At 39.2% G+C, this 15,857-nt stretch overlaps 2 pseudogenes; both read left to right on the top strand.

Annotated features, from left to right (window-relative positions):
- The first annotated feature begins 245 nt into the window (after window positions 1-245).
- LOC148010648 (uncharacterized) lies at window positions 246-9,876 on the top strand (annotated as a pseudogene).
- A 210-nt stretch (window positions 9,877-10,086) lies between these two features.
- LOC148010647 (uncharacterized) lies at window positions 10,087-10,736 on the top strand (annotated as a pseudogene).
- The last annotated feature ends 5,121 nt before the right edge of the window (window positions 10,737-15,857 follow it).

Genomic DNA, 15,857 nt, shown 5'->3' with positions numbered 1-15,857 from the left:
AAGGAGATGCAATGGTAGTGGAGAAGGAGAAGAGGAAGATGTAGGAGAGAAGAGCACACACAATGTAGGTGCTGTCAAGAATGATATATGGCAACCTTATTGCACTATCTCATGTATATGAATAAAGAATATGGACGGTCACTGTACACGGGCAGGCCCAAGGGCCTTTTACCCCAATGAGAGAGAGAGAGAGAGAGAGAGAGAGAGAGAGAGAGAGAGAGATTAATTAACATGGGAGGAGAAACATGGGAGGGGACGATAGTGGAGGAAGTGGTGGAGGTAGTAATGACATCAACAGTGGAGGCAGCGGTAGAGGTGGTGGTGGTGGTGGTGGTGGAGATGGTGGTGGCAATAGGGTCAGTAGTGGTGCTTGATATGTGCATAGGAGAATAGGAGGAATAAGTGGAATAAGAAATGGAGGTTGCCCAAGAAAGATCACTTAAATTCTCCCTCGAAAAGCTCACTTCTTGCCCTTCCCCGACTAACCTCCTGTAGGAGCATCACAACTAGTGTTGGCAAGTCTAAAGGGCTTATAGCTCAAGACTTCTATTTCTACTAGAGTTGAGGTTAAGGGAAAGCTTCTAGATATGAGATGGCATAAGTGCTAACATTAGCATGATGACATCATCAATGACAGAATCATCAGTAATATAATGATGGTATAAGCAACATTGATGTAAGTGCTAATGCAATCACGCTTCTAGAAAGCATGAGATCCAATAAAATACTCTGTAATAGGAGAAAAGGGGAAGTCTTTTACTTGAAAACTGAATAGGTTCCATTTTAGTGAAAACTAATACAAAAATGCCTACATTGCAAATGGCAAGAGCTTAACTTGTTGCTATCTTGTTATCCTGTAATAGTAATTTATGTTAGAGGAGTCCACAAGTGTATTATACTCATGATCATAGGCACAATAAAAGTGACTACTTATGAAAGTCAATTGAATAGAACAAGGAGAGGCTTGACTTTATATAGGGTGTGAAGTAGGATAGGGGTGATTTTTTCACCTATATTTTTAATTAAAAATTATATTACAAAGTAGTAGGGGTGATGTTTTCACCTATATTTTTACTTAAAAATTATATTACAAAGTAGTTGTCTAACCTCATATATTTGATGTGAGAAATGCTACCTATGCATATGAAGTGTCATAGATTTGAGTATTGTAGGCTACATTAATAACCAAAGGGATCTATCATTCATGATGTGACCTTCCATTCTTATGAAATGATCTAATCATAGGGTAGGGTTACATACATCACTTCTTTTTGCAATAGCATTAGTCCAACCGCATGTATGTAAGAGGAGTTGGACTGCAATTAGATGACATTGCATAAGGTCATGTAATAGCATGCAAGTGTCCCATGTATTTATGATGCAAAAAATTTGATTGACATCATGGATTCATGTGATATGCTATATGCATTCGAAATGGGAGTATCTATCATCTTCATTGTTGACATCCCATGGCTGGCCAATCATCATGGACTAGGCTATGTAGGCCTAGATTACTTATAAGAAATGAAGCATTAATTGACAGCATCATGATTACAAAACATCTAGGTATCAAGAGTGGGTAATGCTAGCCATATTGGGCATGGTGTAGTGCTTATACATCATTGGCCAAAAAAAGGAAGAGGGATTTGTGAGGTGGGGACAGCCGACTTGTGGGGGGGGGGGGGGGGGGGGAAAGGGGACATTACTTTCAAGATTCCACATTTTTAAAAATGTCAAAATAAAATGTAGACCTACAATATGCATGGAACACATATGATGTAGGGACAATGTGAGACCTTAAAGGAAGTATTACGCAATCAAAACGTTAAAATCGTTATAGTAGTGAGGAAGGCTCTCTCTGATCATAGAGGGTAGCCAAAAAGTACTTTAGGAGAAGAACCTAGGCTTTGATTCCCCTTCTTCTCAAAATAAAAATAAGTTGGAATATGTATTTTACTGTACTAGTAAAGGTAGATATCATGGTAGAAGCCAAGGTGGTGGTCATAGTCAAAATTATGATACACATTAAAATACACGACAACTATCTCGAGGAAGGGAAAGTCAAAGAGGCCAAGTTGCAAATTCTAATAGGTAATGGAATTCTAATGATAGCAAGGAATGTTGGCATTGTGGTTAGAAATGCCACATTTCTAAAATTTGCTTTTAAAAAAAGGTTGAAATTAGAAATGGAAAAAAGTAGCAAGGAAATTATGCATCCAGCAATAGAAACAATTATGACAGATCCTATGGTCCCATGTTAATCTCCTGACACAACTCTGCATACACTGGAAGGTCGATAGACATGTCACCACAAAAGAATGAGTCCGCCTCATTCTCAAAGAATTCTTGGACTCCTGTATTTCCATCATTGTTAGCCGATGCTAGCTCCAAGCTTTCGACGGCCTCCACCCCTTGCAATATCGACCCCTCTATTTGCATATTATCTTCATCTATGCTCGGAACATCGCTTTGATCATATACTCTCGCACTTCGGGGAGTTGAAGGTATAACATATGACCATCGAGGTTGTCGGGGGTTTGGATAGAAGATTACCTGTTCACAAACACGTACAAGAGAGTTCAAACCATTGTGACATAAACCATCTCGTAATACAATTAGCAAGCAAATGACTCCATGCACCTGTTCATAATGGGCCGGCAACACAAAAGTGTCGCGCAAATCCGTCCATTTTTTTTCGGAATCTATTTTGAGAAATCCAGATGGACCTCGTCGAACTGTTGCTCTAGCTCCTCCAAGTACCACTTTGAACCACTGCACATCGAATAGTATCATGGAGAAGCTACGGTAATCCACCGTAATAATACTTTGCAAGTTCCCAAAATACTCCATCTCATCCACAACCGTGTTTGGATCCATTGCTCGTCGCCGGCTCTCTTGCTCGAACCTTGCCATGACACCACAGTCCATTGTGGAGCGCATTTTGTCAATACACTCCACGTGCAAATGCCGTCCGTGCGACCACGCTGCACTATATATTTTGTACTGTACATTGAAACACTCAAATTAGATGTCGCATATAAAATTTAGATACGATAGATTCTAAACCCCTCATCACCTTTGGACTACATCCCCTCGAGAATTTTCACTCCTCCATTGAGACCTCTGTCCCTTCGCAAGATGCTGCAGTCAAGGCTTCATGCAACCATCGCATTGACATAAACCGCGGCATCTCCTCTATGCCTTCGGGATATCAAATCGATCGATGACGCGTACTACGTCGGAATTTAGCTCGCGCTTCCTCTCGATCTTGCCTTGCAATCTGGTACTTAGCGAGCCACGTCTCCATGGAGGTATGGTGCAACATACAAAAGCGATTCACCTTCTCTTCCATTGAGGCATCCATTCTTTTTTCTACCCCATTTTCAACCACCACATCTCCAGTCAGTCTATCATCGTCCCTCAGCGCGACCATAGCATTTCATTGTCTGGTTCCACCGTTGGTAGCCATTGTGAAATATGCACTAGCGCCTCAAACACCAACCAACCTTCGGCCACGCTACCTTCTGGCCGAGCTCGTTGTCCCATAAAGCCTTTCAGGGTTTTCATGAAGCGCTTCAGGAAGAACATCCATCGCGTATGGACAGGTCCAGCAATCTCCACTTCGTCCACAAGATGCACAAGAAGGTGGATTTGTATCGTGAGCATGCTGGTGGGCAGGTATTTCTCAAAGAGACAGACCGTCTCCACTGGTCCCGCCTCGCGGATTCAATAGAGGACGTCTTAATCTATTTCTGTGAGATCCATTGCACCAAAGTCGACAACTTGTAAATGGCCCCGCGAATTTCTGGAGTAAGGCATTCTGCAATCGCGATCGGTAGTACAAACTACCACAAATGAGAAAGCATTATGAATAATGACCACATTCCAAATAGCAAAATGCCCACGCTAATTACGATCCATTCGTAGTACAAACCTGACATATCTTATGTCAATCATGGGATTTTAGCCCCGATAAAACAACATATCGGGGAATATGGGAATTTCCCATAAGATTGGGACACATGGTCAAATCTTTGGATTTGTCATAACTTGAGCACTATAACTCCAAATCGAGTGCTCTATAGCTTAATAGATTCCATTTTTCAAGCGCTTTCCAATGATAGGTCACATCATATGGTTTTGAGAAACTTGTGGCCATGTTATCCGGGTGCCACCTTTTTAGTATTCAAAAAATGGGAATTGGGATATTCCCAAACTCACTAATATTGTGTTATAATTGGTCGTCTTTAGAAAATGCGGACCTGAGAGAACGCATCATACCCGTTGGAGTGCGGATAGACTTGATTACTTGCTTCACAATGCGCTCTTCTTTAGTGGACAAAACCCAAGGAGCACAAGGAAGCTGCACACGACCATCAGCACTCGACTGCGGCCAAAGCGCCTCCATCTTACCTACCTCCTTTAAATCCATTCGTGCCCCTATAGTGTCTCTCTTTCCTGTGATGTGGTCCCATAGCAAGCTGCCTACATTCTTGAAAATATGCATGGGATCCAATAAGTGGTTGACTTGTAAGTGGGTCCAATATGGCAACTCGAAGAAAACTGAGAACCGTCGCATTCCATTTGGATTTGATTCCGCGTGGACCATTTTCAGCTCATACCATCTTGTGGCGTTCATACATGTTGGAGATCGTCCAAGGAAACCTTCCCTGAGTTCATGATCCTCCGGCAAGAAAGCAGTGTATCCTTGATATACCATCTTCTTCATGATTAGTGACCTTCGGGGGTCTAACTGTGGCCCGCACAATGGACATGCATGATAACCTGAGGTAACCAGACCTGTTCCAACACCATGACCTAGTAAATACTTGATTGAATGAGATAAAATATAGATATTACCAGCGAGAACGGAGGCCTGCTCACCTGAGCACTCTCCCAATCCCGAAAAGTCATGCATCGTCCACATGAGAATGGCTCGAATATTGGTTGACCGCCAACCATCGCGCCTGCTCATATCTTGCACAATGACCCCCTCCTCCCACAAAATCTTAAGCTCATCGACTAATGGACAAAGATACACGTCCATATTTTTTACTTTGTAGCGGCCTAGGACGAGCAAGCTAAGGATGAGATGTCCTTTCTTCGTAGAAAGCTGTAGTTGACGAGGACTATAGGCTACACATTGTAAGAAGTTGAGCGTAGACCGAATGGGTTCACGCCATCCATTGCGAGACCGAGCCGAAGATTCCTTGGCTCTCACGCAAAGCCTGGGAAGGTAGAGTCAATGTGGCTCCATGCGTGCGAATCCGCTGATATTCATTGAACTCCATCCGTGGACCTACTCTGCGCATGCCACATTGTCAAGCTCGCCATGCCGGACGTACGAAACATGTGGTTTATGCAGGGGATGAGTGGAAAGTGTCTGAGAACTTTTTGAGGGATGGTTTGCCCTTGCAAGTCCTGTCGATACCTGTGAGCACCACACTTTGGACATGTCTCCATAGTCTCGTATTCTCCTCGAAACAGACAGCAATCGTTGATACATGCATGGATGTTATTGTAGTCCATGCCAAGCTTCCGTAAAACATGTCGTGCATCAACATAAAAAATCATAAAATACCTTGAAAAAGCACAAATGTTTGTAATAATAGTGTCAAAAAAAAAATCAATGAAGCCTATGTACAAGGTACCTGAACAACTCGGTCATACTCGTATCGCTCCACCCGTATTTTGCTTGCACACTTAAGAGTGCAAGCAGTGTCTTCAACCGAGATACTCGGCACCCATCATATAATGGTATGGATGCTTCCTCTCTAAGCCTATGTAACCGAGATACTCGGCACCCATCATATAATGGTATGGATGCTTCCTCTCTAAGCCTATGTAACCGAGATACTCGGCACCCATCATATAATGGTATGGATGCTTCCTCTCTAAGCGGATCAGAAGTCTCGACATCCATGGGAATCAATACATCGATCATTCCCTCCATCTCAGACTCCAAGATTGTAGGTAGGTCTGGAAGGTTGTCTGTCTCCTTTGGCATTGACGGTATAAATTGGCCTTACGAGGGGTGGATTGGCTCCTGCACTCCATCCATCGCACACCCACGAACTCTTCTAATTGGCCGCAAAGGGTGCACTCCCCCTTGGGACGAGACATCACCTCCCTGAATAGAAAATTTGCCAGGCAAGACCCAATCTTATTGTATATGGTATTCAATTAGCTTGCGAGTACAATGCATGATTGATATTAACTTCAAATTACCGTTTGCTGAAAATCCACAATCGCCTGATCAATGATCTCGGATTGAAACTCGCCAAATTGTCGTATGTGTTCTATAGACAATCGGCATTTTCGTCTAATTGCTAACTTGCATTGAGAGCAAGGACATGGGATGCGCTAATTAAGATACGCCTTGCGATCTTGAACAACAGGACCTTCTTCGTTTTCCATCTTGTCTATGTTACAAAAAACAATTTAATGACTTGTAATACAATTTGGGAAAATGAGGCTCAAATGGATAGCTTTATGGAGATGTATGTCAAGTTGCAAGTTGATCATAAGCTCTTGCTTGAGAGGTTTTAGCCTCTGCAAGAGGTTGAGAAGCAAATTTTGAAAAACATTGAGGTTGATATTGATGCATCCATGGTGTTGAAATCTAAACTTCAAGATATAAGAAATGCTTTACTGATTGATGTAAAAAATGCATGGGACATAGTAGTCGAGAGATTTATTGATGTTATATCTCGGCCATATACCATGCTCAAGGATTTGTTTGTCCCGATAGATAATTATTCATTATTGTAGAAAAAAAAGGCATTGGTTCATAAGGTTCATGAGTTGAAGACTAAATGTTTGGACTTGACTAAAAGATTGGATAATGCCTTAGATACTAAAAGGAAAAGTGATGAATATGTTACTTCATCATTGCAACAAAAAGATTGGTGACAAGGATACTATGATTAATGAAGTTCTTCACGAGGCGAATATAGAGTTGAAGGGGATGGAACACGATTCTTCTTTGGGATTTAGTGGTGATCAGTCAATTATTGAGGTGTCTTCTTGTATGGCCATTATACCTTAAATACCTAGCTACGGTCTCTAGGTTATGTACTTTGAGTATCTTAGAGGGGCTCTACTAGGATTACTTATACAACTGCACTAGAGGGCTTTGAGTATAAGTAATCCTAGTCAACAAAATTTATGAGTATTATTGAGGATCTCTTAGTCTAATAATAAATCAATCTCAACAAAAAGCATCTTAGTAATGTGGTTTTTTTGTCCTAGGTCCATGTATAAAAATTAATGCCATCTATGAAATTTATCAACTTTTATTGTATTGATTGGAAGACATCAAATGCAACAATGTAATACAAGGTTACCATGTCAAAGACAATATCAAATAGTAAAAATGTTTGTGCCTGTGTGGGGGTGTGTGTGTGTGTATACCATAGTTATAAAATTTGTTCCAATCAATTATACTCATAGTCATAACCTTTGAAAAAAATATCCTATGCTCAATTTAAGGGATTCTTCTTCTATGGCAATACTTTTGGGTTCATTTTGATGAAGTACCATAATGACCATTAGCTAGGGGATCATTTTCTTTTAGTCCTTCCGTTGACTAGTTGGCATGATTACTAATTTGTTATGCCTATAAAGTTAATACAAAAACAAGGAATTATGCATATCACAATTAGATCCCCTACTTGGACATTATGAAGGATATGACCAATTTTAAGCCATCTTAAAGAGTCACCAATGTACGTGGCCCATGGTAAAAGCACATGCATACCATTATTGATAAGTCTATTATCGTGCATCTTAAATCTCCTAACTAGACTTTATAAAGTGTATGACCAATTTTTAGCCCTCTTAAGGAGTCGATGTAATGGTACCCATAAAAAAAGCAAAGTGCATACCATTACCATAATCATGGATATGTTATCGTTCCAATATATATACACACAGGTGGACTACATCTTGAGTAGACAAAAGCTATCCCTTTGAGTAGACATACATCTCCATAAAGCTATCCATTTGAGTATACATCTCTTTCTCTTTCTCTCCCTCTCTCTCTCTCTCCCTCTCTTTCTCTCTCATTTCCTCTCCCTCTCACAATATATCCTAACACTCTCCAAAACGCAAAAGGGAGAGGGAGAGAGAGAATGCACTCTCCCTCTCTTTCTCTTTCTCTCCCTCTCTCTCTCTCTCTTTCTCTCCCTTCCTCTCCCTCTCCCTCTCTTTCTCTCTCATTTCCTCTCCCTCTCACAATATATCCTAATACTCTCCAAAAGCAAAAGGGAGAGGGAGGGAGAGAATGCACTCTCCCTCCCTCTCCCTCTCCCTCTCCCTCTCTTTCTCTTTCTCTCCCTCTCTCATTTCCTCCCCCTCCCTCTCCCTCTCCCTCTCTTTCTTTTTCTCTTTCTCTTTCTCTTTCTCTCCCTCTCTCTCTCTCTCTTTCTCTCCCTCCATCTCCCTCTCCCTCTCTTTCTCTCTCATTTACTCTCCTAAACAAGCAAAAGAGAAAGTGATTTAAACCTTAAACAAACAAAAGAAGGAGAGAGGGAGACTCATCGATGAGATATGGCGATTGTGGGGCGGCTCCTCTTCGCGATGAAGGCTCCTCCTCTCCTTCGCGAACAATGGCGGCGGCGGCGGCAAGTCTTCTTCCTCTCCTCTCACGACGATCGCTCTCTCTCTCTCTCTCTCTCTCTCTCTCTCTCTCTCTCTCTCTCTCTCTCTCTCTCTCTCTCTCTCTCTCTCTCTCTCTCTCTCTCTCTCTCTCTCTCTCTCTCTCTCAAAACACAAAACGCAAAAACGTGAAATAAAGCCGTGCTCAGTTTCAGCCTGTTTTTTTTCCCTGTGGAGCGTCGTTATCTGCGTCGCCAATAGCGACGCCGCTACCCGCGTCGCTATAAGCTTAAATCCTTGTAGTGGTATGTGGTCAAAAGATACTTACCTTTGGAAGAGTTTCACAATTTGTGTAACTTCCAAAGATTTATGCAAACACCAAATATGCCTCTTGTAAGTGAGTATTCTACCTACAGTAGCAAGGATGCAAGCACAAAGAGTTCACACAAGCAATGAAGCATGTATATTGGGAAAGAGTGAAACATAATATAATGAGTAGTCCATTCTACTCTCTTTAGGTTGATGAGAGCACAGATGTTAGTGTACAACAGTATATGATTTTGTATGTCACCTTTATTGAGGATGTAGAGAATCACAACGTTTCTTGATCTTCTTCACCTATAATGCAACTGCAAAGGCTTTGTATGATACATTAGTTGAGTTCTTGCATTGTATGGAATTACCACTAGAAAACATTGTGGGAACTACAACAGATGGTGCCACTATGATGAAGGATCAAACACTGGTTTGGTAGCAAGGCTACATAGAGTGATTCCACACCTCATGAGCTATCATTGCATAGCTCGTAGAGAGACACTTGTAGCTAGTGACACATTTAGCAAGTTCAAGGAATTTAAGAACATGGATAAAATTGCACACAAAATGTATGAATGGACATCTAGATCGGCAAAAATACATGTATTCTTGGCTAATGTTGTTAAGTCATTTGGCATTAGTAGCAAAGGAAAACTCAAAATGTAAAAAATGCATGATGTAAGATGGCTTTCAAGAGGTCAAGTGATGACCACTATTGTGAGGCCTATGCCTACATTGTTGATAGTTATACAAAATGAGGATGCTATTTTGTACTCTTTCTTGACTAACTACAAGGTGCAGTTTGCATTTCACTTTTTTGCTGATGTGCTGGAAAAATTGAACATGTTAAATGCCACTTTCCAATCGAGTCACCCTGATATATCTAGTATTTGAAGTCATATTGAGTCAGCTATGGAGACTTTTCTTCTTACATTGATAATGCATATACAGATAACTTTATAAAGAAGGTGCAAGAATAGATAGAGAGGATGTAAATCATGAGTACTATTTGCATTTGGAACCTAAGTGGGAAGATGATGCTGCTAATCCACATTAGATATATGATAGCATAGTGGGACACTTGATATTTTTGTGCAAGTCGTACCTGCAGAAGGAAAAGCTTTGGCTTTTAGATGGTTATTGGTTGCGTGTCGAAAATGTTCAGGTCGAAGTATGGCTTTAAGATTGAGTGATGAATCAATGGATGCTATCACAAATTTGATACAAGCTTTTTGGGGTAGATTTAGAAATGATTTTGATGTGTTTGAAGCATCCAAATTCTTCTCTCCAAAAGATTATGAAAGTGATTTAGAAAAGTTGGATACTTCCACTAAAGAATGGTTGCAAGTATTGTGTGGACACTTTGGTCAAAATGCAAGCTCTTTGATCAACTAACAAGAATGTAAGGGTGAGAGAAGGTCTTTTGGTACAAGAATGTGAAATTGTTTTAAGGGGAGAGACATGCATTCAACTTGGAAAGAGTGTTGCAATCATGATGAGTGGAAACAATCATTTCCATCAATAATGAAGCTATGGAGAGCATTATGGTCTTGCATATCTCTTCAGTTGCATGTGAGAGAGGATTATCCAAGATGAATAAGATCAAAAATAAGTTTCAGAATCATCTCTCACTTGATACTTCGAGTTTTCTTATGTTTGAGGATATGAATACCCCAAAGGTATCAAATCAAGAACATGTGCCATGGAGTGAATAATATGATGCTTGGAAGGGCATGAAGAACAGGAGATTTGGTGGGTGCTTTAAAAACAACATGAAAAAGATATTGATGCTCTTGTTAGTTGTTGCTTTTGTGTTTTTGTGACCTTGCATGCAAATAGCTAATTGCATTATTGCTCGTTGTTGAACTTTTTATGCATTTTTATTCAAAAATGGCACATTGCTTCTTATTACATTCGATGTTGGTAATTTGCTTCAAATCACAAGGCATAAAGTAGTAGAAACTTAAGTAAAGGTTGTCATTAATATAAGGTATATAAGCTAAGTGTTTTGAATTATTACTATTTTTTGTCTTTCTTGGGTTACATGTTGATGTCTATAATCACAATAGTATGAAAAGCATAACTTTAGGATGCTTTTCAATGGATTGGCAATGTTGAAATTTTCCATGCAAGTGTGAATAGCAAGGTCTAAAAGAGAATGTCTTTAGAAAAGGAGGGGTGCATGTCAAATCCTAATGCTGGCACTGTGGGGTCAAACATGTAGGGTTTTTTTAAAAGGGTTGCATAGCCCTTCTAGAAGCATTCTCTGTGTGTGTGTGTGTGTGATTTCCTTAAGTTAGTATTGTATTCGTTTTGTTAGTACATTAGTTGGTTTTGTTAGTAGGTTAGTTAGTTAGTTCGTCTAGTTAGCTAAGAATGTTAGTTTAGTTTGTTGGTGAGTTTATTTGGTTTGGAGTTGGTTCAATATTTTGTTAATTGGTTGAGGGTTAGTTTGGCTTGGATTGTTGGTTTGGTTTGCTTGTTGATTTAGCTTAGATTTTTCATTAATTGTTTATTACCTGTTGGTTTGGAGTGGAGAGAGAGAGAGAGAGAGAGAGAGAGAGAGAGATTAGTTAGTGCTTTGGTTGCTATTACTCTTTGTTGGTGTTCGATTATGTGTTTATGAGTAGGCAAGAGTATTTTTCGCGACCATTGTCTAAGTTGATGATCTTTCTCTCTTTCAATATAGGTTATAATGGATTATACACATTTAATTTGAATATTTTATAATATTTTAGTTTTTTATTTATGCCATGTAATTTTATAGGTGAAATAGATCTCTTTCTCTCTCTCTCTCTCTTCAATATTTTGAGATAGGGTGATACATTGGATGCATTTGAGTAAGAATATATATATATATATATATATATATATATGTATGTATATATCTCCCCCCCTCTAGTGTTTTAAGATAGGGTGATACATTGTATGCATTTGAGTGAGAAAAGATCTCTCTCTCTCTCTCTCTCTCTCTCTCTCTCTCTCTCTCTCTCTCTCTCTCTCTCTCTCTCTCTCTCTCTCTCTCTCTCTCTCTCTCTCTCTCTCTCTCTCTCTCTCTCTCTCTCTCTCTCTCTCTCTCTCTCTCTCTCTCTCTCATGTTTTAAGATAAATAGATTATACACATTTAATTTGATTTTGATTTTGAATATTTTATGCTATTTTAGGTTTTTAGTTATGCAATGTAATTTTATGGGTAAAGCTCTCTCTCTCTCTCTCTCTCTCTCTCTCTCTCTCTCTCTCTCTCTCTCTCTCTCTCTCTCTCTCTCTCTCTCTCTCTCTCTCTCTCTCTCTCTCTCTCTCTCTCTCTCTCTCTCTCTCTCTCTCTCTCTCTCTCTCTCTCTCTCTCTCTCTCTCTCTCTCTCCAGTGTTTTAAGATAGATGGATTGTACACATTTAATTTGAATTTGAATTTGTGTTTTGTGATATTTTAGTTTTTATTTATGCAATGTAATTTTATAGGTAAAATAGGTGTGTGTGTGTTGTGTGTGTGTGTGTGTGTGTGTGTGTGTGTGTGTGTGTGTGTGTGTGTGTGTGTGTGTGTGTGTGTGTGTGTGTGTGTGTGTGTGTGTGTGTGTGTGTGTGTGTGTGTGTGTGTGTGTGTGTGTGTGTGTGTGTGTGTGTGTGTGTGTGTGTGTGTGTGTGTGTGTGTGTGTGTGTGTGTGTGTGTGTGTGTGTGTGTGTGTGTGTGTGTGTGTGTTGGTCTCTCTCCTTTTTCAATGTTTTGAGATAGGGTGATACATTGCATGCATTTGAGTAAGAAAAGATCTCTCTCTCTCTCTCTCTCTCTCTCTCTCTCTCTCTCTCTCTCTCTCTCTCTCTCTCTCTCTCTCTCTCTCTCTCTCTCTCTCTCTCTCTCTCTCTCTCTCTCTCTCCAACATTTTAAGATAGAGAAATAGGGTGATACATTGCATGCATTTGAGTAAGGAAAGTAAATCTCTCTCTCTCTCTCACCTTTTAAGAGAGAGGCGTTTCCAATGTTTTTTAATATATATGGAGAGGTTTCTAGCATTTGTTTGATCTACATGTAGAAATCTCTCTCTCCTTCTCATTTTAGGATAAAGATCTATGTCAAATATAGTTAAATGTTAGAAACCTTTTAAGCTAGAATATATTTACATTAGATACACTTACTATTTCGACCTTTGGTATATTCTCAAATAGAAAGGTTTTGAGTAAGGAAAGCACACACACACACACACACACACACACACACACACACACACACACACACACACACACACACACACACACACACACACACACACACACACACACACACACACACACACACACACACACACACACACACACACACACACACACACACACACACACACACACACACACACACACACACACACATAACACACACACACACACACACACCCTCTCTCTCTCTCTCTCTCATAAAGATCTATGTTAGATACATTTAATTTAGGATTTCAACATTAGTTAGGATATTCTCAAATAGAAAGATTTTAAATATTTATTTGGAAGTGTGATATTAAGAGACTAGATCCATCCTCTACTTTTGCTCATTACAATTGTTCATCAATATAATTCTATAGGTGCCATGACAACATGGCTTGCTTGTGTGAGATTGATGCAAATTTCTTTCTCAACACTTCCATTGACCATGGCAATAGAAAGGACTATCATATTATCAACCCCTATAGGTACCAAAATGAACCCATGTATCTTGAACTCCAAACTAGGAGCTACAAATTTCCATATATATGTTATTCGCGGATTAGCAAGTAATGATTTTCTAGGAAAGGATATTATGTAGTGTGCACTCTTGTACCATAAGGCTCCATTTTCAACCAACTCATTGGTAGTTGTAGTATTGAGAGCACCAAAAGCCAAATACTAATTCTATTTATCCATGACTTTCATTATTGAGAGATTAGATCCATCCTCTACTTTGCTCATTACAATTCGTGAGGCTAGGATAACTATAAAGGACTTTGAATTTGTCCATAAGTTGTGAATAAAGACAAATTGCCAGGCTCAAGACTCAAAGGGTTCGTAGGCCATGATAGATCTATTCATAGGGATATTCAAATCATTCTTATTGTCTAAAACTCTAATCTCTTGCTTGTAAAGTCATAGGAATTTGCTTGAGATACTCTAATTGCACCTTGAAGACATACATATGACTAGTATGCGAGGGAATGAAAGACCCACTTGAGTCTTGTATGTGAGATAGACAATTTGAAACTTGATCGCAAATGCTACTCGCTATAGCAAATCCTAATCCAACTTATGGCCCAAACACGTGTGTTTCAAATTTAACACATTAGAAGGCTAATCCAATGCTATCTAGGATTTCTTGCTATTTCTAAATTTTGAGAATAGTTTATATGCATCTCAATGTTAATGAACGCGCTTTGCGCAATATGGAGGCTTCTGCAACAAACAAAAATGTATATGTAGCAAATGTTGTGCAATGCACTCCCAAGGTGCAAATGAATATATGCAAGATGAAAGAGATGACAAGGAAGATGGTAGTTCGTCATACACTCAAGCATACTAGAGGGCATGATAGATCTATTGGTTTCTTAAGGATCATTCATCGCTTGGGCAGGATTGAGAAGCAAGTGAATACACTATTTTGGCATTAAAAAGCTTTGATTTCTCCTAGTGAAAACATTGGTAATCGTCTACAAAGGATTGAGAGAATATTGGAAGAAAATTATGAAGGGCACCTTGCTATAATGGAGTGATAATACATGATGAGTTAGGAGAAATTAAGGGTTATATAGGAGATATATATGAACACATCCAAAAATATTAGCCACATATTGGATCCTTGGATGATCATGAAGAGAAGATGAGAGATCTCATTAATAGTGCAGGTTATATAGATGATGGACTATGTGAGTTAATTGTTCACAAGAATGAGAGCTTGGTTGCATTAAAGAACATTACCCTTTATGTGTAGCTTATTTATTTAAAACTTTATCTTTAAAGGTTTTCGGTAATGTTAACCCAGATGAATTGCTATGTAGGCTCATCCTCCTTCACGGGAGAACATTGCCCTTGATTGCAACTTGCTTCTTTGAATGTTTATCTTGATAGGTTTTTGGCAATGTTAACTTGGATGGATCGTCGCATAAGCTCATCCTCGAATATATACTTTGCTTGACATATGTGACCTCTATAAGACTTCTTAGATGAGTTATTTGATGAAAATCTCCATTTTGAAAATTTTTCTTTCTCTTCTAAATTATAAAACTATTTTTATACCCTTTTAATAGTTCATTTTCCCGGTTGTCTCTCTCTCCATTGATATTTTTGTGAGAATACTAAACAAAACATGTGTATGTACATGTGTGTGTATGTAGGCTGCAAACAAAATAGTAAACAACTAAGTAGGTTATTTCAAGAAATTATTTTTTAGGAAGCTAATGTTATATTTGATCCAAAGAAGCATCAAAATTTAGAACATTATTCTTATTAGAAAGTAATGTGTTAAAAACTCAATTGTTCATTTTAACTAGGAAACCTACACAATAGCATTCATGAGTTTGTAACATCCCCACTTTAAAAGCTTATAACAACAAAGAGTTTGATTAGGTCAATCATGACGGATGCATTTGGACCAATGTGATTTCATAACTTAGATTAGATACATAAAATAGTTGAAGCTTATAAGTGTTGCAACGCAAAAAGGACATGATAACATGTTTTACTGTGATCCATTGAGACAAAAAATGAATGTTATAAGGTCTTACCTTACGTTGCACACGATGATTCGATGGTGTCCTATTTGCTAGCAAGAGTTACCTCATAATGATTCACTTTCGAGTCTTGGACACCTTCAGGTCTACGACACTTTTGAGCTTTGTGTGAGTGCTATGTGTGGATGTAAACAAATGAGCATCCACCATTAGTAAGGCGCGCGCGCGCGCACGCACACACACACACACACACACACACAC

This window comes from Lygodium microphyllum, chromosome 29, assembly GCF_053477565.2.
Source record: "Lygodium microphyllum isolate KBCC chromosome 29, Lygodium_microphyllum_v1.1.10, whole genome shotgun sequence".
NCBI classification, from domain to species: Eukaryota; Viridiplantae; Streptophyta; class Polypodiopsida; order Schizaeales; family Lygodiaceae; genus Lygodium; species Lygodium microphyllum.
This window is presented reverse-complemented; position numbering and strand designations above follow the sequence as displayed.